Source organism: Schistocerca americana, chromosome 6, assembly GCF_021461395.2.
Source record: "Schistocerca americana isolate TAMUIC-IGC-003095 chromosome 6, iqSchAmer2.1, whole genome shotgun sequence".
Taxonomy (NCBI): Eukaryota; Metazoa; Arthropoda; class Insecta; order Orthoptera; family Acrididae; genus Schistocerca; species Schistocerca americana.
Window position 1 is genome coordinate 609,870,266 of NC_060124.1, and position 22,406 is coordinate 609,892,671.

The following is a 22,406-nucleotide window of genomic DNA, read 5'->3' on the forward strand; positions in this document are numbered from 1 at the left end:
TATTTGCGTTTTACCTCAAAACTGACAGTCATGCCACATTGTATTACTTCATGTTCGAAAAGCAACTTACACATAGCTGACGAGCGCAAGCCTGACTAAGTCACATGTACACACGCCATTCGAGGAAACTGTAAATAGTCAAACGAGAAATGTTATTCAATTTGCTGGATAAATCTTTTTTTTTTTTTTTGCTTTTATTTTCTTTGTTTTAAACTAACGGTTACATATTGTTGCGAAGTAAATTTCATTTCCAAATGGTGAGAAGCTACCACCACAGGAGAAGCAACTTTCCTTCCGTTTCTTTACGTTTATTTGTTGTGAATAGCATTCATTCACAACATTCATTTGGATATTAAGAGAAGAAACCCATTACATGAACGTGATACCCTCCTCATATTCTGATGCGCCCAAGCTGGGAGACAGGATCTTTCAGAGTGTGACGTTGAGAGTTCAGAGAAGATAAACAGAGAAATCCAAACTCGGGAAACCAGAGTGTGGATACATACCTGCCACGAAATGGAAAACCAAGAAACTACCCTTCGAGAAGACCAACTTGAAGCAGTCACTGAGCTGGGATTTCTCGTGCAGCGAAAGCGAGCGTAGACGGCTGCGGCTACACTTCACGCGGATACAACATTCACCAGTCCGCCACAAAAAAAAAAAAAAAAAAAAAACTGAGTGAACGGATCAACGAACAACCTGAACGGGTGTCATGAGACGTCCGCCCTGAACGTATACAACGAACAAACAGAACAAAATGAGATCAACAAAAGAAAAAAAAAGTGGTCAGCACGATACAATGTCAATCCTAAGGGCCCGGGTTCGATTCCCGGCTGGGTCGGTGATTTTCTCCGCTCAGGGACTGGGTGTTGTGTTGTCCTAATTATAATAATTTCATCCCCATCGACGCGTAAGTCGCCGAAGTGGCGTCAACTCGAAAGACTTGCACCCGGCGAACGGTCTACCCGACGCGAGGCCCCAGCCACACTTATTTAACACCCACCTGGTCGACGGCTGTCCTTGGTAAGAAGAAGCCTGAAGCTGTACGTCTCCTGCAGCGATATTACAATGAAATAATGAAATGAATGCTGAATGTCGTGTACGTCTTTAAAAGTGTAGTCAGTCTGCTGTTGGCCACTCTTGAAGTACTTTCACTTTCAGGGAAGTTGGAACGCCCTATCCCGATAATGTTAAATTTATTGACTTGGTTTCCCTGTATTTAAGGAACTACTGTAGCCATTGACATGAAGCTTTTACAGGGCATTAAACTGTATGTTCTGTGTCTACTGATCTACAATAATTGCATTTCAGCAACTGCTTTCGGAAATACAATTTTTTAATTACACAGTTAGAATTTTGTGTACTTTTTTGTATGTTATCCTAAATAATTTTAATTATACATAACATTATGTTCTTCTTTTAGTTCAGTGGACTCAGGATATGTATCTTATTACTCCCTGAAAATTTGAATACTCTTCTCGAAGTGGTATCTGAGATTTAGGGAAAATGCTACAGAAAATGTAAATTTTCAGGAACGGCTTCTAAAGTTTCAAAATACTGTAACTCACTTAATATATGCTTGATTTTTTTTTATTTTTAGTCACTCAGAAGCACCCTACACCATACTGTATATCATCCTCTTGATCTTTTTCCAAGTTTTTTCTTCTTTCTGGACTCCTCAGTGGCCAACTGTGCTGCATACTCTGCTTTATCAATGCGAACCTTGTCCATCCGTTCAAGTTCTCTGATGCAGTTTGCTCCAGGATTAATTCCCATATGCCGTAGCACTTTCACCCTACCAATGTTGCCATCGTTAAAAGCAATAACAGCATCTCCGACCCCCACGTTAGTGTCTTCATTCCAACAAAAACATTTTTTGGTAAGCGAGTCCATGTAAGATTATTGAACGACTCATTGGGATTTTGAGTCTGACCATGCAGACACTTCTTCAGCAATTCAGGATTTGCTAGGTCTCTGTAAATAGGTTTTATGATATCCATGACTGCTGTTGGGATGGAATGTTTACGGCTCTATGAACTTTTTAAGTACTGGGCATTTCGGTAATTGCACCATGAATTAGGTCCCGGAGGGTTTTTCATCAGCTGACAGTCTGTGGAAGACAGTAGCCCATACTGCCTGCTTCATTTTCAACAAATCCTCAGTATTATTTCTTATGGTCATCCCATAATATTGCTGTAGTTCGTCAATCATTTTGTCTGTTAGCCTGTTTCTTATGGTTTTACGATCAGAAAGGTTCTTGTCTCTCAAACTTTGTTTCAACTTCGTCAACCTGGTGCCCATCCTGTTCTGGACATGACCAACACATCGCAGCCTTCTATATAAAAATTTATTAAATCTTGAAATAATACATGTAAAAATTTTAACATTTTCAACCAGTGTAGATTATATTTCAAAAAATAAAATAAAAGACTTCCCATGTGAGTTTGTTCGGAAAATTGCAAATTTTATGAGATAAAAATCCGACAGTAAGAAAAATTTGTTTACGTTCTAACTCCCCTCAATGGTCAACCTCTGTAATATAGTTGGTGAAAAAAAAAATGCCCGCAGAAGGTAAAGGTCCCGAGTTCGATTCTCGGTCTGCCACGCAGTTTTAATCTGCCAGGGAGTTTCATACCCACGCACGCTCCGCCGCAAAGTGAAAATTTCGTTCTGGAAAGTGATTTATTTATTTTTATGTTATTTTATACTTGTGGTTCATCAGGACCAAACTGAGGAGCAAATCTCCGTGGTTATGGAACGTGTCAGTACATGAAATTAACATCAGAAACGTAAATAACAGTTAACGTTTACACGAAGCGTATGCAACTGACAAACTGATGAGTAAAAACTGGCATAATCAACAATATAACACATGAATTCCCTTCACACAAGAAGGAGTGAGCTTTGACAGAATTCTTCATGGTAGCTTATTGAAAATGGATGCACCATAATACTGCACGCCTTTCTTCACAAAGAGGAAAGGAGGTGCGAGTAAAATGCAGGCTGGATTTCTGCCTAGTATTAACTGAGGGAAAGCTGCTACTTCTAGAGAATAAGCTTATGTTGTTAACAGCGAACGAAATTAGAGAAAACTTATACTGAGAGGCCTGTGTCAGAATTCCAAGACTCTTGAACGGGGGCCGAGAAGAGGTTCGCCAAGGTATATCACATTTTGCTCGAACTCCCCATTTCTGAACCAAAAACACACTTTGAGAATGGAAAGAGTTATCCACGAGTGTAATACGATGTGCATAAGCGAATGAAACTAAACAAAGTAAACTAATTCCCGTGTTGGTCTATCACTTAGCTCAGATACTGTTCTAATGGTGGTAAATATAGCAGCATTAAGTTTTTGAACAAGATCTTGAAAAGAATTCCATGACAGTTTACCAGCTATCCGAATATGATTCAAATGGCTCTGAGCACTATGGGACTCAACTGCTGAGGTCATTAGTCCCCTAGAACTTAGAACTAGTTAAACCTAACTAACCCAAGGACATCACAAACATCCATGCCCGAGGCAGGATTCGAACCTGCGACCGTAGCGGTCTTGCGGTTCCAGACTGCAGCGCCTTTAACCGCACGGCCACTTTGGCCGGCCAGCTATCCGAATATCTAGGAATTTGGACTGTTCAAATTCATAAATCATATGCTCATCCTGTATAATCAAAATAGCAATTTTAGTTGAATTCTGTGTAGGAAACAGTGAAATCTGGGTCTTATTGTGATTTAGCAACAATTTTCTTTCTACAAGCCACGAACTGTACTGTTTGGTACTTTGCCTATGTTGCACTCGATATCCTTCACTACCGAGTTAACAGAAATGTTTCAGAGTCACCTGTCATATTAAAAAGTATAACATTTATACATATAAGAAGCGGGAACGGTCCCATCACCGACACCTGAGCCCCCCTCCCCAACCGTCTCTCAGTCAGGCTCCACGTCTTAGCCGTTCTCATTACTGTGGATGTATGACCTTCCGATGTATATTCTGAAAGTATGAGTGGAACCAATTGCGTGTTACTGGTCTTATTCCAACTTCTCCAGTAATATTTTGTGACCAACACAATCGAACACCATAGTTAAATCAAAGAAAACACCTGGTGTCCACGAGTTTTTGTTTAATCCAAGTGACTCACAGAGAAAAAAAGAATACATTATTTTCAGTTATTAAACCACTTCTAAACCCAAGCTGATCTTTTGACAGCAAATTATGTGAACTGAAATGATTAATTATCATTACGTATACAGCTTTTTCCATAACTTTAGCTAACACCAATGGTATAGGATTACGTCTGAAACTGCCTACGTTATCCCTTTCTCTTTTTTTATATACCGGTCTCACTACTGAGTACTTTAATCGTTCAAGAAACTGACCATTCCTAAAGGAAAAGTTCTAAATGTGACTAAGTACTGAGTTAATATGTGCAGCACAGTGCTTTAGTATTCTCCACGTAACCCATCATATCCATGAGAGCCCTAAGTCTCCAAAGATTTAATTATTGACTCAGCCTCCCCCTTGTCAGTATCACGGAAGTATATTTCAGAGAATAGTCTTGGAAAGTCATTTTCTAGGAGAGTTATGTGAGTCTCCTTGGAAACTAAGGTATTATTTAGCTCACCTTCTATATTGGGAAAGTGATCGTGAAATATTGTAGCTAAATCTGACTTATCAGTAACGGAATCTGTATTAAATACTGATTTTATGTCCTTGGCCTTGTGCTGCCGACCAGACACTTCCTTCAATACAGACCGTATGGTTTTAATTTTATCCCGGGAATTAACTATTCTATTAGCATATCACATGCTTTTTCCCTTCCCAATAACATTTTTAAGTACTTTACAGTACTGTTTGTAATGGGCTACTGCAATTCTGTTGTGACTATTTCTAACGTTATATAATTCCCACTGTGTTCTACAAGATATCCTTATCTCACTAATCAGCTACCTCGAATGCCTGTTAGTGCTAGTATCCAGTATAGAGTGCTCTAATGGAAAGCAACTTTCAAACACCATGAGAAATATGTTGAGGAAAGTATTATATTTACTTGTTGCCGATGTTATCAGCTCTATAAACGTCCTGCCACTTTTGTTCTTTAATGAATTTAGAAAAAGTCTCTGTTGCCGCATGATTAACTTTTCTAAATGCTTTGCGATTATATTTAACATTTGTGTATGCACAAATATTATCTGTGGTTCTGCTACCGTACCCTGCACTCTGGTCAGAAAGAACATAATCAACGTCAGATGACATGAATTTAGCAGATCTTTCAACGTTGTTTTTATTGCACAGTGACGTAAAATTAATATTAAAGTCACCACATAAACTAATTTTTGGTACTTTCTATAAAGTGAGCTTGAACGGAAATTTCCTGAAATCCGAATTAGGGGACCTATAAATAATTAAAGTTTAACGTTAAGTTTCAATAAATTCAGCTACTCCTGCACAAAAGTCGAAGACCTATACAGAGCAGTGCTTTGCTACGTTAGTAGATTCAAATGGAATATCGTTTTTCATGTACATAACCACCCCCTACTCCGAAAAGAGCTCCTTGAAAAACAGACGGGTAACCTGTAACGTGGTAAAGGTAGCCTCTGAAATGTCACATAGCCGGCCATTGTGGCCGAGCGGTTCTAGGCGCTTCAGTCCGGAACCGCGCTGCTGCTACGGTCGCAGGTTCGAATCCTGCCTCGGGCATGGATGAGTGTGCTGTCCTTAGGTTAGTCAGGTTTAAGTAGTTCTAAGTCTAGGGGACTGATGACTTCAGATGTCAAGTCCGATAGAACTCAGAGCCAATTGCAGTGCCCTGATATACCAACAATGTCTGAATCAACATTTATAAGCAGCTCACTCACTATGTTTACATGAGGCTCTCGAAGCCGGATTTCGTGGACCGTTTTCACAATTCCGTTTCAGGCTGGTCATATAAACACTTCAAAATTTAGTTTTCAGAGGAGAAAACAAGTGTGATGGGCAAGTATGCGCTCATCACAGGTAAACACCACAGCCCAAGCTTTGTTCGGTCCAGGTGCCTGCGCATTGCTTTCTGGCAGTGTGTGAAGACATCGTTATTTTGCCATAGATACACATTTTTATCTTGTTTTTTTCCCGTCTGTTCATATATCTTTGATGTTGTAGAGCATTTTTTGTTCTTTGTCGTGTAATATTGAGATAAAAGTTGTTTTCTAGATGTAATACGTAACTGGAAATTATTTCCTTTTTGTAAGTAGATAAATATGTTTAGAGTTTATTGATTGTGGAAAGCTTTAATTTTTTTGTGTTTATCGTTTACTGTAATAAGTTTGGTAGAAAATAGTTGTGTGAAGATATATGTAATTTACTTTGATGTTGTATAAACTGTGGGCGAGAGTATTGAGAAAGAGAGAGAGAGCAATATCGATAGTCGATTCAACAAAGGGTGTGTGTGTGTGTGTGTGTGTGTGTGTGTGTTGTTGGGTAGCTAGAAAGGCGGACACATGTTTTACTGTGGGAGTTGTGACTTTTACGAACTGGTGAAGATTGAGTTTAGTGACAAGCGATGTACGTTTTGAATGACTGTTTTATACCAGTACGTGATATGATAATAGTGAGTGTAGAAACTGGGCGAAGTAAATACTGAGACTGTGCCGTGAGACGAAGTAACTATGACAATGCAACCGTGAATGGGCGGTATTGTAGCTCTGTGTCTGTGAATTGAACTGCGCTTGTATTTTGACTGTGTTTTCCTACACTCAAGTACTGTGAACTTACATATTTATTCGCGTTTCGATGAACTGTCGGACGCCTATAATCAGTAACAGTCGTTCTGAACGTAATACTAACTGTCTATTGTGTGTGAGTACATTCCCGCCCAGGACGGTTTTTCGCGATCGCTGCAGTCATAATACGAATTGACTTTCTATAGAATTCGCCGTCGGCAAGTTTTATAAACTGTGTGTAGCATAAGTAAACTTAAATTGTGTGTGCCAGAAACAATACTGTGCACATACGGACGTCTGTAACAACAATTACATCGACCAACCTGTGGCCTGCAAAACGCCACTGTAATCAGATTTGTAGCTTAATGAATACCACCGCCCGCCCGATTATGAGGAAAAATCATCAGCTGCAATCACACGACCGTGGGAGCAGATCTCAGCGTTTCACCAGGACCAGCCAGCTGCCGTCGATATCGCGACCATCGTCACAACACACAAGATAAGATTTAAAAGCAGCACTCTCCTCTCAAAGACTCAAAATTATTGCAAACAATTTTAATTTCCTTTTGGCTGACATACACGTAACATTTGTCTTCTTTAGAATAAAAGTGTTTCCCACGAAGTGGTGTGTTGTATGTAGACATTGTTGACTTTCATTAGCAGTAGCCATTTCCCTTTTAATTATTTCCATTTTTTTTAACATTTTAAATCCGCTGCCTCTGCATGTGTATTTTTTTAATATCTTTTTGAGGGTATGTGTCTAAATTCGTGTGCCGTAGCATTTACCAGAAAGAATTGTAATGCCTTGCTACTTGGACGAGGGCGCCCGCCATTAATTTCGTAAACGTCGACCAATGACAGTGTAGCTCGCTCGCTATTGGTGCTAACATTCTATAGTAGGTAATTCAAAGGTGGGTAGCTGTCAAACCACACGGGTTGTGATGACTTTGAATGAGAGTCGTGTAAAATTGTGGGTTCATCACTCAACTTTGGTATTCTTTTGTTTATTGATGTTAGAAACAATTTTTTTTGTCAATGTCCTTAAATCTTATTTAATATGGTTATTCTATGCTAAACTGGGATAAATGAACGGTCAGATATTGTGTTGGGAAGTGAAATTTGGAGAAACGTTTATTTAGATACGGCTTGATTTGGACTGCATTAGTTAACACGGTATTTTTCGGGTATTTTGGCGGATACTTAGTGACAGGGTAGAACCGCAGTCGTCACAAGTGATACACATAACATACGCTGCATACTATGGGGACCGGGCCTAGATTCACTAAAGTCGTATATAGCAGCGTGATGAGCTCCTTTGTTCGTGCAGTCTTGATTTTACAAGCAGTGCCATCTGGGCAAAACACATTTCAAAAGAACTGTGATTTCTGCCGACGGTTCACCTTCTGATAATGCTGTGCAGGGCGAAGTCAGTAACAGACGGAGATTTCTGTGTTCCTTGAAAAGGAAATGTGAACGTGGACACTAGCATATCGGCTGAGGTGCAAAACTTAGGTGAAGAGTTGGAATTGTGTAAGAACTGAGCAATTGATACTGAAAAGATTGGTTTACATTGTAAAACCTTTTGCTATGCGGGGGGATAGTTGTGTTCTTAAAAAAATTACATTGGTTGCATTTAGCAGAGCCTTTTCCATTGGCATGTTGCAATTGCGCAGACTTGTGGATTGGAAAGAGAAGTCTGTAGAGAGTACGTTCTACGGCAAAAGACAAACGACGCACCACAAAGGAATTATCTATATGGGACGGAAATCGGTAGACACGATGTACAGTCGTGCTCAAAAGTATCCGAACGATCTGAATTGCATTTCGCCTGATTCGCATACAACCCTCATAACGCAGCTGTCTAGCAGGTCCTCTAATCGCTCCTCGGTACAGTCGTTTGACTATTGAAAATGGTTCCAACAAATCACCACTAGAAAAAACTGCTCTGTATCGCAATAACTCAAGATGTAAAGTAATATCACGATATTACAAATATCAGGGAACACCTTATCACAGGTGAGACTGTCCTTAAGGCTTGTAAGTTCACATTTATTACAATAAATGACATACCTGAAATGTTACCACTCTCATTATTACGTCAGATAGGTAATGCACACAGTAAGTTCGTCGTATTCATGATTTCCTCTTAAAAGAAACATACCGTACTTATTATTTAACACAAAATGACATTAAACTTTAACGTTTTTCTTGAGCTGCTAATTGAGAATACGTATGAAGTTCAAATGACAAGACGAACTGTCTCGTTATGCATATGGATTCAAACCCAGGTCATGCAGACTAAGCAAAGATTTCGTGACTGACGGAAACTAACAGTCATTCCTGACTAGGCATACAGAGAGTGATATACCTCGACTTTAGGTAGTATCAGTTAGGAGAAATCAACTTTAAATTACATAACGTAAACATTTTTAACGGACGCGAATTCCTACCCAGCATCTATTGTCCCTGTCAACGAACTACGAGACATGTTAAATATTGCTTCTTCAGAAGTAACTTACTTGAAATGCCGTGAGGTAAAGCTTTGTGTTGGACAGGGATTCGAACCCAGAACCTAATCGGATTGTTACGGAAGCACAATCAACTGTGACATATCGCATTTTCTCGGCAGTAGCAAGATGTTTTAACTACAAATGAAGAGACGAAACATTAGTTTTTTCCTTCCCAGAACTCCAACCCAGCACCTATCGCTGTTATATTCTAGAGAAAACTAACGTTAAATATGGGTTTGTTACACCAGCAGCGACATGTCAGCATGTTTGAACTAGAAATAATATGACGAAGAGTTCAGTGCTGACTGGTAATCGAACCCCACACATATCGTTGTTGACTACACACAAAGAAACGTCAGCTACCGAATTTTTCTCCACTAGCAGCTCGGAATAACATCCTTGAACTCACAGTGATCTCGCAAATAGTTCTGTGTCTCACTGGGAGTCAAAAACGTCAGGTATCGTTAGTGTTGACAACGAACGAAAATACGTTAAAAATCAAAATTATTATCCACCAGCAGATAGGTGTTCTCACGCTAGAGCTTGATAACACATAATGAAAACTTTAGTGCCGGGCCGGGACTGGAACCCATTCACGCCCAATATGTGGAGATGTTGAGGAATCTGCAGTTTTGAACAAACAACAAATTGTAGTCGAGCTGTATTGTCACGAAGGGATCAAATTCCGCGTTAAGGGCGGTCTGAGTTGCATTCCCAGTTCAGAACCAATTTTATCGACATACTGAAGCTCCAATAAAAGATGGAATAAGTGTCCTGTGACCCTACATAGAGTTTGTTTCGTCACTAGAAATAAATAACTACTATAAGGAAGGTTACTAGTGATTGAGTTTCTACATGTCGCCACTCCTGACTTTATTGTGGTTCAACCTAATGTCTACTTGGTAGAGAAGGAATATCATTTTTAATGTGAAGTTCAGACCACAATGTCATTATACCTTCTTCACCTGGCGTAGCCAGAAGAGAATAGAATCTGTATCTCCCTATCAAAAATCATTGGCAGAAGTTGGAATCAAACGCCAGCAACACGTATATGAATCAATCAGCAATCCAACAGACCACCAAATCCTCTTCTCTGTGACTCATTTTTCTATTGTAACGTCGTTGCGCCACACTGGATGAGAATTCTGACACACAGGCTCCCTGTAGTGGTTTGCAGCATGTTCAGTACATTCATTTACTTGGTTGACCGAATCGCCATGAACTAGCTGCCTTGGCTACCCAGTGCATACATTCGGCTCTATTTTGTAATCACCGAAATAAAATCGCGTAACTGCCACCTACACAGAACTGCCAACAGAGTAGGATGCAGAAATTTAAACAGGAAGTGTTCCTTTCCACTTGAGCTATTCTATTGCACTATCTGTTTGTTGAAAACGTCATGCAGTGCAAAAGAAAAGCTGTAACTGTCTGTCTCAGAAGTCTACATCCGGCCATATGCATTGTCTCACAACACTGTGGAATGCGGAAGTTCATGAGGTGCTGTAGCTACAGTTCAGCTGGTAGTGTAACGGTAAGTGTAATGCACTGTAGACGAAACGTCGCGAGTTCAAATACCTTTTTTAAAACGCAATTGTGCTGTCTGCTGAAGTTATCAATCTAATGGAACTTTGAACATAACTCCCTTCACTTCTCAATCCAAAATAGTCGCATGTGGAAAAAGGGCCAGCTACTGCGACATTTTGTTCTTTTCAGGTTTAATAGACGGCCAGGCAGCAGATGCACCTCGAAACTTTTGTATTATGTATGGGGAGAGCACATCGTGCCAAAATACGTCAGGAAAGTATTTTCTACATTAGCTGTCGTGTGGTAGTGGCATATTATTTTTCTTCAAACCTTTTTTGACAGCATCAACTCAGAACAAGTTTTCAACGTGCATGTAATCAGTAAACTGCATGTGCATTGTCAGACTGTTATAGATAACATCAAAGAATTCGCATATATCGTTGATGATTAATTTCTCTCTCATGTTTACTATTTTTCAAACAACACTAAAAGAAACCCTACGAAAATTGTGCACTGTATTATAAGAAATGAAATAAAACTACCCACGATAATGTTACAACGAAAATCTGTTTTAATAAAGCTGAGTATCCGTACACAAGCGTGCCTCTATCGAGCCGAATTAGTAAAATACTACTCACTTAGATTTAGATTGGGTCTGTGTTTAATTGGTATGATGTGTCATACTCAAGAGGTATACAAATGTAGCATTTCATAAATAAAGTTATGTATTCCTAGAAACCCAAAATCTGCTTCTCAGCAACGGAAAGAGGCATTACCTGTTGTGCATCATTGTAAGTTTTTCACCATTGCACTATGAACCGAAAGTATTTTCTTGCGTTTTCCTTATCGATGTTTGATCTGACTGCTTGTAGCTCTTTCACAGAAGGGATAAAAACGTCAGATCTAGCGAGACTGGAACCGCGAACCAGAACAGTCGCTTTTTACATGTGTGCATATTACCACACAGCTAGCGAAAAAGTATGTATCCACGATTCCTATTACGAGCCAGAAGGGATAAAAACGTCAGATCTAGCGAGACTGGAACCGCGAACCAGAACAGGCGCTTTTTACATGTGTGCATATTACCACACAGCTAGCGAAAAAGTATGTATCCACGATTCCTATTACGAGCCAATAGGGACTAGAGCTCGTGAATCGCTATTTAAAGGACAAGATTAGTTGCAATTTCCACGTGCAACGACTTTCCTGGGCTGAAAACGGTAAATTTACAATCTTTTGTTACACCTCAAGCGATAACAACTCAGATTATTCAATGGAGCTGACAGGAAAAATCAAGTGAACTTTGAGGCTTAATTCCATGCACACCAGGAAGTAACTCGTCGATCACAGAGTTGCCTTGTTGCCAAATCTCAGTTACAGAACCAGCAGGAAGAAGACGAACCGATGTGTTCCTACAGAGGGCTGGGAAGTGACCATAGCCGGCATCTCAAAGACGCGGCTGGCACGGCCTGGAATACGTAATGCGTCTGATTCACATTTCTGTAACTAGGTTTAGGGATTGGAGCGTAGCTACTAATAATACTCAGAAATGATTGTAAACTAAGCATCATAAATCAGTAACTCTCATGGTTGTTTTTATATTTCTTTCGTAAGTGTAATCAAAACTAAGAAACTCATTCATGGACGTTTTCGTGCCTGGCCGATAGTCGAGCACAACATTTGCTTGTTTTGAGGTCCATACGTTAATTAATGGAGAAGTGAACGCTGTTCAAAAGTGATATTTAAAATATTCAATTGGATTGAAGCCGACAAAATTGCCCGTATTTGAAGCTACCCAGAGAAAAAGTAAGTTGCTAGAGCCACTGTTACCAAATGTCTGCAGAGAGTTCCTAATTGCTAATGTGGAAATTTATCATAGATGACCTATAGTAATCAAGAGGTTCATTTACTTTATACTTATCACCCTGGCATGTGAGTCTCAAGTGAAGAACAATATTGAAACTCGTATCATTGACTATCGATTTGAATTTCTTCAGAGTCGATTGTATTGTGAAGCAGTTTGGCGGTCAGAAATCGAGATCTATGAATATTAACACAACTTGCTGTGTCGAGCTACCAAGGACTTGATGTGTAAAAGTTTTCTTCCAATTTCTTTACAGATTTTTTTCTGGAAATTCGCAGCTCCACAAAATAAATCAGAAAAAAACCTTGCACAAGCTGATCCCTGCCACGGTTAGAACTGACGACTCATTTAGCCGTTGCGACACGAGATACGGGCGGGGGCGCGGGGCTACGGACACACTGCTGCCAGCACGCCACTCTCATCATGGTATTAGTCGCTCAGCCTTATAATGAATCGTGAACGATTATAGAAGTTGTCACTTACGTGAAGAATAGTATTTCTTTAGCCAAAAAAATTGAATCTTCTGTGTCAGTTTCTAGGGGTTATATAGCAAGAGGCATTCGGATGGAAAGGGAATATCAAGTGAATTTAGCGAGTCAGTTCAGTACCATACGTGGAAGTGTTTGCACTGTCACAGTGTCTCCAAATTTTTGTGACTATGTTGCTAATTCTCAGTTGTGCTAGGAACAGCTCTGTAGCGGAATGCGAGGAGAATCCCGTGCTCGTGTCATTGGAGGATATGGAGAAGAGGCGCGTTTTCTCCTACCAGTTGTGTCAAACATTCAGGTGTATAAACTTCCATCACGATTACAGTTTCCCACAAAATATATACGAATAAAACACTTACCCTGTTACTTTGTGACAAAAGATTATTTCAGTACAATAAAAAGTCTTTGGAAATCAACTTTTTCCACCTATCACGAAAAGTAAGATAACAAACACTTTGCAGCTTGAAATCGGTTGCATCTACGTGCAGTCTTGTGATCATACTAGTAGCATTTCATGAATTGCACGAGAATGTAGAAAAATGTTGGTGGGAATGGAAGCTATAAGAAACACAATTAAATAATTATTCTGTGCAACGTAATAACCAACACAATTGAAAATTCAGAAGAGTTGTTGTTGTTGTGGTCTTCAGTCCTGAGACTGGTTTGATGCAGCTCTCCATGCTACTCTATCCTGTGCAAGCTTCTTCATCTCCCAGTACCTACTGCAACCTACATCCTTCTGAATCTGCTTAGTGTATTCATCTCTTGGTCTCCCTCTACGATTTTTACCCTCCACGCTGCCCTCCAATGCTAAATTTGTGATCCCTTCATGCCTCAAAACATGTCCTACCAACCGATCCCTTCAAGTCAAGTTGTGCCACAAACTTCTCTTCTCCCCAATCCTATTCAATACCTCCTCATTAGTTATGTGATCTACCCACCTTATCTTCAGCATTCTTCTGTAGCACCACATCTCGAAAGCTTCTATTCTCTTCTTGTCCAAACTAGTTATCGTCCATGTTTCACTTCCATACATGGCTACACTCCATACAAATACTTTCAGAAACGACTTCCTGACACTTAACCACTTAACCACTGCTTCCCTTTCATGCCCCTCGACTCTTATAACTGCCATCTGGTTTCTGTACAAATTGTAAATAGCCTTTCGCTCCCTGTATTTTACCCCTGCCACCTTTAGAATTTGAAAGAGAGTATTCCAGTTAACATTGTCAAAAGCTTTTTCTAAGTCTACAAATGCTAGAAACGTAGGTTTGCCTTTTCTTAATCTTTCTTCTAAGATAAGTCGTAAGGTTAGTATTGCCTCACGTGTTCCAACATTTCTACGGAATCCAAACTAATCTTCCCCAAGGTTGGCTTCTACCAGTCTTTCCACTCGTTTATAAAGAATTCGTGTTAGTGTTTTTCAGCCGTGGGTTATTAAACTGATAGTTCGGTAATTTTCATATCTGTCAACACCTGCTTTCTTTGGGATTGGAATTATTACATTATTCTTGAAATCTGAGGGTATTTCGCCTGTCTCATAAATCTTGCTCACCAGATGGTAGAACTGTTTATGGGCTGGCTCTCCCAAGGCTATCAGTAGTTCTAATGGAATGTTGTCTACTCCAGGGGCCTTGTTTCAACTCAGGTCTTCCAGTGCTCTGTCAAACTCTTCATGCAGTATCTTATCTCGCATTTCGCCTTCATCTACATCCTCTTCCATTTCCATAATATTGTCCTCAAGAACATCACCCCTGTATAGACCCTCTATATACTCCTTCCACCTTTCTGCTTTCCCTTCTTTGCTTAGAACTGGGTTTCCATCTGAGCTCTTGATATTCAGAAGAGAAGGAACTAAAAATTATGCCCATTAAGACAGTAACTTAAGTGCAGATGCGGGCACTGTGCAGATCTGCACTTTTTCATCTTCAGATATACAAATAATGTATACTAACCAGCGTATTCATTGATCTTTTTTAGCTTCCTAATGGTGAACTGCATCCACACCTATGAGTCTGATTGTTTCTTTGTATCCTTCCATCTACTATCTTTCTGTGTTATTGCTCGGTGTTCAAAAACCAAAATGCTATGCCTGCTTCCACAAGGTATTAGAACGAGGGCGCAACAAGGCTAACGAAGTATTATCAAGATACATTGAGACGCCAATTTCTCTGTCGTCATGGTGTTAAGTCGGCAGAAATAGTTGGGTATTATTACCTGCATCACCGGCACCCTATTGTTGTCTTCTCTTACTGAGATTTTCATATTACCCTGAACACAAGACGCCGAGAGAAATGTGTATATTCTCCGTGACGAAACATCCCACATTCCTTTCATCCTTATCCATTCGTTACGTGCATCCTCAGCAATGAGTGATAGGAAAGGTGTTGTGAAGTGACGAATAACAATAAGAAATCAGTAATCAAGGTTGTTTACTGCATTACAGACAAGTGTTAAAGATTAACAAAATAACCGAGAAAGGCTGAGTGTGTAATTGGCGCACTGTATAGGTGTTCTTATCAGTTTGTTACTGAATTCTGTTCTGATTGTTTGCAGAGAGAAAAGAAAGAACCCTGTAGCCATACATATCGCTAGTAGAACAAGATATTACCTATCAACTATCGTTGCTTTATATCACGAGACGAACATGGCATCACCGAGCTAATATTTGAAATACATTTATGTTTTCTCTCTCTTTCTCTCTTTTTATTTTTCTTTCAGTTTTTTGAGAAAAGCATCAAGAAGCGCGAGTAATAAGCAAGTAGGCATATAATCTATTTACAGTTATTTTCATCAGGTTCTGTAATGCAAAAAAACACCTTTTAAGTGTATTACTGCGTAATTCCAATTGTTGATAGTCTATTCGTGAGCTTGCGCACATTCAGTGGGGTGAAACCTATTGCAGAAGCAAGCAAAACACAAATATTTCTTGCACCATGCGCAACACACAAACGAAACCTCACTGCACTGACATATTTTCTGATATATTGCTCGGAAAACGTATCTGATTCATGTTGCTAAATACAGCTCTATCAGATATCAATGTGGCTGCATACCTAGTGTATAAAAGTATGTCTTGAAATACACAGAAAGGCACAAAGTGGTAGTCGACTGAAACATAGCCATGAACAAGATTGTAGCTGGGGTCGACAGCATCGTCGTCTCCCACCTTGACAGCTCGAACGGTCACAGTGCTCGGCCGGTTACTTACGTTTACTGATATCAAAGCTACACCATGAAAACACAAAAATGTTAATAACCTGAAGATCATTAACTTTGGAACCCATAGTAAAGTAAAGCAGTCATCAGTCAGAACACCACAGTGCTTTAATAGGCACGGTCCTGTTGGAGGTGCTATGTCGTTGCTTTCCTCTGACCATTGAGTTGACGTGCCTAGACAGTTAATAGGGGAACCTACAGTTTAACGTGGCTTTCGGACCACAGTGCAACTCGGCATTTTTCACATCAACAAACACTGCCCAAAGGGAAATAAGTTTAAAACGGAAGATAAAATTCGTGGGGCTGATCAAGGATCGAAGCCGAGACCTTCATACTCGTAGTCTCGCTATTTATCACTTTTCCGCCATGTAGCCGCCTCTGTAGCTTCTGCTTGGCATTAAAATTAACGATCTCTCGTTTGTGCCTACGTTGGCACTTGCGCGTCCGTGCACCAAAATAAAGAGAACTGAATTGAATGTAGTGCCTTCAAGTTGGCATAAACAGAAAAGGAGAAAAATTAAACAACATAAATGGTCTCTCTTTGATGCCTCAACCTTCATTGCCATTATGCATCTTATGAGAGAAAACGTACACTGGAAGCTCATGTTGTTTATTTAAATGATTACAAAATCAGGTAAAACGAAAAGTGAGGTTGTCAGTGAAAGCACATTACTGTTGTCATTATGATGTTGCCTGTAATGATAAAAGGCGTATTGTAGACAGAATTGGAAGAGAGAGCACTACTAAATTCTACAATCCGTATGTGTTGCATACACACAGAAATTACTGTTACAGTTTTCTTATGGAGCCCAGTGGGTTAATTGCGTATTTTCCGGTGAGAAAGAGCACAGGCTAATAGTCTTCGCTACATTACGTTACTTAAACTGATGTCACTCTGAGCTAGAATTTATGGTCAGCCATTAAGTGTAAGGCCAATGGGTCGGATGCGGGTTTTGCAACTGTGAAATACCTTCCCACATTACAGAAGCGAATATTAAATTTGAACTAATGTTGCGAAAAATTTGAACTTGGATAGCTTAGAATGAAAATCTTTCTGTTCATTGCAAAGGAAAACAATTTATTTTCTAAAACATTCTCTGTCATACACAACTTGAAACAGGTCACGTCGACCAAATCATATGGAAGAACTGACAATGACATATATCGGAAGGCAGTAAGATCCACTCATTTTTGGTTTGGCAGTATTCGACAGCCATTTCTAGGCGCAAGTAAATGAAGAAAGACAGCGCGTTTTTGTTATCAAGTGACGTCTTCGTAGGTTACTTCAGTTTTAATGTAATCTACGTGTTATTGCTGATGTCTGATATTAACATGAAAAGAATTCCGTAGACAGGGAAAGAAACTGTTCTTGGGCAACTACCTCTATAATGACCAAAAGGCATTAAATGATGTTCAAGCACATGTGTTCCAGCAGCGGTATGAAGAAAATGATAATAATAATGATGGTAATAATCGAATTATATGGGGACTTCACACTTCAAAGTGGATTTTCTCAACCAAAAAAATTTGCTGAATTAGTGAAAATTTCAAAGTGCTTCACATCGAGGCTATGATGCCTAGAAGAGTCTTTACATCCTGCTGACATGAGAATAGCATAATCTCCTTGTCAGAAGCTTGCTTCTACTTAATCATTTAATAGACTCGCATATTTTCCACCGTGACTAATGTTGTAAGCTAAGCATATGATCTGTTACAGCACACTCCTGGGGCTGGGAAATGTGGCCACAATGATTTGGTGGAACGCACTATCACAGGTGAAATGTGTGGGTTCAGGCATTTACTTTTAAAAGGCACAAACAGATTTACTTTACCTCTGGTAACCTCAAGAAAATGACGTTATAATTCAGAATCCGCATTAAACATCACGTTCCTTCATTACCAATTGGGCAGAGCCGGTTTATGCTGGGAAATGACATAGGCGGAACTCATAGTAAACAGAAATGCTATCGCCAGTAAACTCACTTATATTAAAAAAATTTATTTTATTTGATGAACCGACAGCCATTTAAAGGAACAGGGCTCTTATTTTACTTTTACTTGTCTCACTCCCTTCCCAACCACTGCTTCCTTCATGCCCCTCGACTCTTATAACTGCCATCTGGTTTCTGTACAACTTGTAAATAGCCTTTCGCTCCCAGTATTTTACCCCTGCCACCTTTAGAATTTGAAAGAGAGTATTACAGTCAACATTGTCAAAAGCTTTTTCTAAGTCTACAAATGCTAGAAACGTAGGTTTGCCTTTCCTTAATCTATTTTCTAAGATAAGTCGTAGGGTCAGTATTGCCTCACTTGTTCCAACATTTCTACGGAATCCAAACCGATCTTCCCCAAGGTTGGCTTCTACCAGTTTTTCCACTCGTTTATAAAGAATTCGTGTTAGTATTTTTCAGCCGTGGGTTATTAAACTGATAGTTCGGTAGTTTTCATATCTGTCAACACTTGCTTTCTTTGGGATTGGAATTATTACATTATTCTTGAAATCTGAGGGTATTTCGCCTGTCTCATAAATCTTGCTCACCAGATGGTAGAACTGTTTAAGGGCTGGCTCTCCCAAGGCTATCAGTAGTTCTAATGGAATGTTGTCTACTCCAGGGGCCTTGTTTCAGCTCAGGTCTTCCAGTGCTCTGTCAAACTTTTCACGCAGTATCATATCTCCCATTCCATCTTCATCTACATCCTCTTCCATTTACATACTATTGTCCTCATGAACATATCCCTTGTATAGACCCTGTATATACTCCTTCCACCTTTCTTCTTTCCCTTCTTTGCTTAGAACTGGGTTTTCATCTGAGCTCTTGATATTCATGGAAGTGGTTCTCTTTTCTCCAAAGATCTCTCTAATTTTCCTGTAGGCAGTATCTATTTTACCACTAGTGATATATGCTTCTACATTGTTACATTTGTCCTCTAGCCATCCCTGCTTAGCCATTTTGCCCTTCCTGTCGATCTCATTTTTGAGATGTTTGTATTCCTTTTTGCCTGCTTCATTTACTGCATTTTTGTATTTTCTCCTTTCATCACTGAAATTCAATATCTCTTCTGTTACTCAAGGATTTCCATTAGCCCTCATCTTTTTTACCTACTTGATCCTCTGCTGCCTTCACTATTTCATGTCACAAAGCTACCCATTCTTCTTCTACTGTATTTCTTTCCCCGATTCTTCTCAGTTGTTCCCTAATGCTCTCCCTGAAACTCTCTACAACCTCTGGTTCTGTCAGATTATCCAGGTCCCATCTCCTTAAATTCCCACCATTTTACAGTTTCTTCAGTTTTAATCTACAGTTCATAACCAATAGATTGTCGTCAGAGTCCACATCTGCTCCTGAAAATGTCTTACAATTTAAAACCTGGCTCCTAAATCTCTGTGTTACCATTATATAATCGATCTGAGACCTTCCAGTATCTCCAGGCTTCTTCCATGTATACAACCTTCTTTCATGATTCTTGAACCAAGTGTTAGCTATGATTAAGTTATGCTCTGTGCAAAATTCTACCAAGCGGCTTCCTCTTTCATTTCTTAGCCCCATTCCATATTCACCTACTACGTTTCCTTCTCTTCCTTTTCCTACTATCGAATTCCAGGCACCCATGACTATTAAATTTTTGTCTCCCTTCACTATCTGAATAATTTCTCTTATCTCATCAATCTCTTCGTCATCTTCTGGAGCTAGTTGGCATATAAACTTGCACGAATGTGGCAGGCATGGGTTTTGTGTCTATTTTGGCTACAATAATGCATTCACTGTGCTGTTTGTAGTAGCTTAACCGTTTACCCCTACAACTTTGTATTTATATCCCTGTATAATCCTGTATTCACGTGACCAGAAGTCTTGTTCCATCTGCCACCGAACTTCACTAATTCCCACTATATCTAACTTTAACCTATCCATTTCCCTTTTTAAATTTTCTATCCTACCTGCCCTATTAAGGGATCTGACATTCCATGCTCTGATCCGTAGAATGCCAGTTTTGTTTCTCCTGATAACGACGTCCTCCTGGGTAGTCCCCTGTCCAGAGAGCCGATTGGGGGACTATTTTACCTCTGGAATATTTTACCCAAGAGGACACAATCATCATTTAATCACACAGTAAAGTTGCATGTCCTCAGGAATAATTACGGCTGTAGCTTCCCCTTGCTTCCAGCCATTCGCAGTACTAGCATAGCAAGGACGTTTTGGTTAATGTTGCAAGGCCAGGTTAGTCAATCATCCAGACTGTTGCCCCTGCAACTACTGAAAAGCTGCTGCCCCTCTTCAGGAACCACACATTTGTCTGACCTCTCAACAGATACCCCTCCATTGTGGTTGCACCTACGATACGGCTATCTGTTTCGCTGAGGTACACAAGCCTCCTCACCAATTGTCAGATCCATCGTTCAAAGGGGGTGGGGGGGTTGTGAGATTATTGGTCTTCAATATTAACACATAACCTTTTAAAGTTTTTAGCATTATCCTTAGTTGTTCAAGTAATCTTTAATGTGAAATATTTTCTTAATGAGCTATTCAGTTGCTGTTCAAGAACAACTAGATGCCTGGAAGTTTCATGAGCATACTAACAACTGATGAAGGAACGAAAATACTTGAAGCTGTGTCATGTAAGGTTATACACAACGAATTTGCTTTTCTGCAGCACTAAAAACAGTTTGTGGATCCATGTTCCAAATGTTCAGATAATTTACAGAATTAGTGATGAACAAATGCAAACCACTGTGAAGTGCATGCAAGAGGAAACCTTATGCCGTAACACATGTTAAGGTTTTCTAAAATTCCGATTACACCTGGGGCATGAGAAAAATTACTATTTAAATATCTCTGAGCATTCTGTACTTAGTTTAATCTTGTCTTCACGGTTTCTGTGGGAGTGATACACAGAGAGCTAAACATTGTCTCTATAGATTCTTCACATAATACTGTTTCCGGAAACATCACAGCTCAGTTTCTCAGAGTATATGGCATCTATCTTCAAGAGTCTGCCAATTCAGATTTTTTAACATTTTTGTGGCATGCTGCTTTGAGTCAAAAACCTGTGACAATTTATGCTGCCCTTATCTGTATACATTCAGGATCCCCTTTTAGCCTTTATTTTGTACTTGAGCAATATTCCGGGATGGGTCACGTGAGAGTTTTGTGAGAAATCTCATTTATACACATATGTGAGAGTTTTGTGAGAAATCTCATTTATACACATATTGCATCTTTCACCAATATTCTACCAGTGAACAGATGTCTGCCAAACGCTTTACCTATGACAGAACCCATGTGATCATTCAATTTCATACCCTTAGAAATTGTTACACCCTGGTGTTTGCATAAGATCACTGCTTCCAGCTCTGACTCACTGATGTTGTAGTCATAGAATATCACATTTTTCGTTTGTTTAGTGAAATGCACAATTTTACAGTTCCAAACACTGAAAACAAGTTGCCAATCTTAACACCACTTTTAGCTCTGATTATCTAGATCTACATATAAGGGCAATTTATAAAAAATCTACATATTATAAAAAAAATATGTAGACAGAAAAATGATTTGAATAGAAAACTTCGTCAAGTACAGACTGAATCTGTGTGTGTATGTGAAACAAGGTTTCAACAATTGGTTTAATTGTCAACTCCCATGCAATAGCTGTCCACGTTTTGAAGCTCCAGTCAAACAAAATAAAAGATTTGGAACTAGTCACCAACTTTTTTGTAGTGCATGGTTTACCTGCTGTTAGTTATTTGTGGTTTGTTTTGTGTTAATTTTTTTTAAATTTTTTTCTCCCAGAAGATGGAAGCAGAACAACATCAAAGCTTTGTTTGTGGTGTGACTACCATCAAACAAGAGTCAGTAAGTAATGTTAATATGAGCAATTATGTTTTTGTTTTCTGTTTTTTAAGATTGTAGCAGTATCTCAAAAATAAAACCAGAGATAGGGAAACAAATAAGCCTTTTTGTAATGGGTTATTGTCCAGCACAATCTCACAAAATTTCAAAGGGAAATTACTGGTTTCTGCAATCATTGACCAAGTTCGGATCTTTTGTTACCCAGTTGTTTTCACAGCTGTGAGCCACCTTCAGTGGGTCTTGCTTTTCTGGAAAT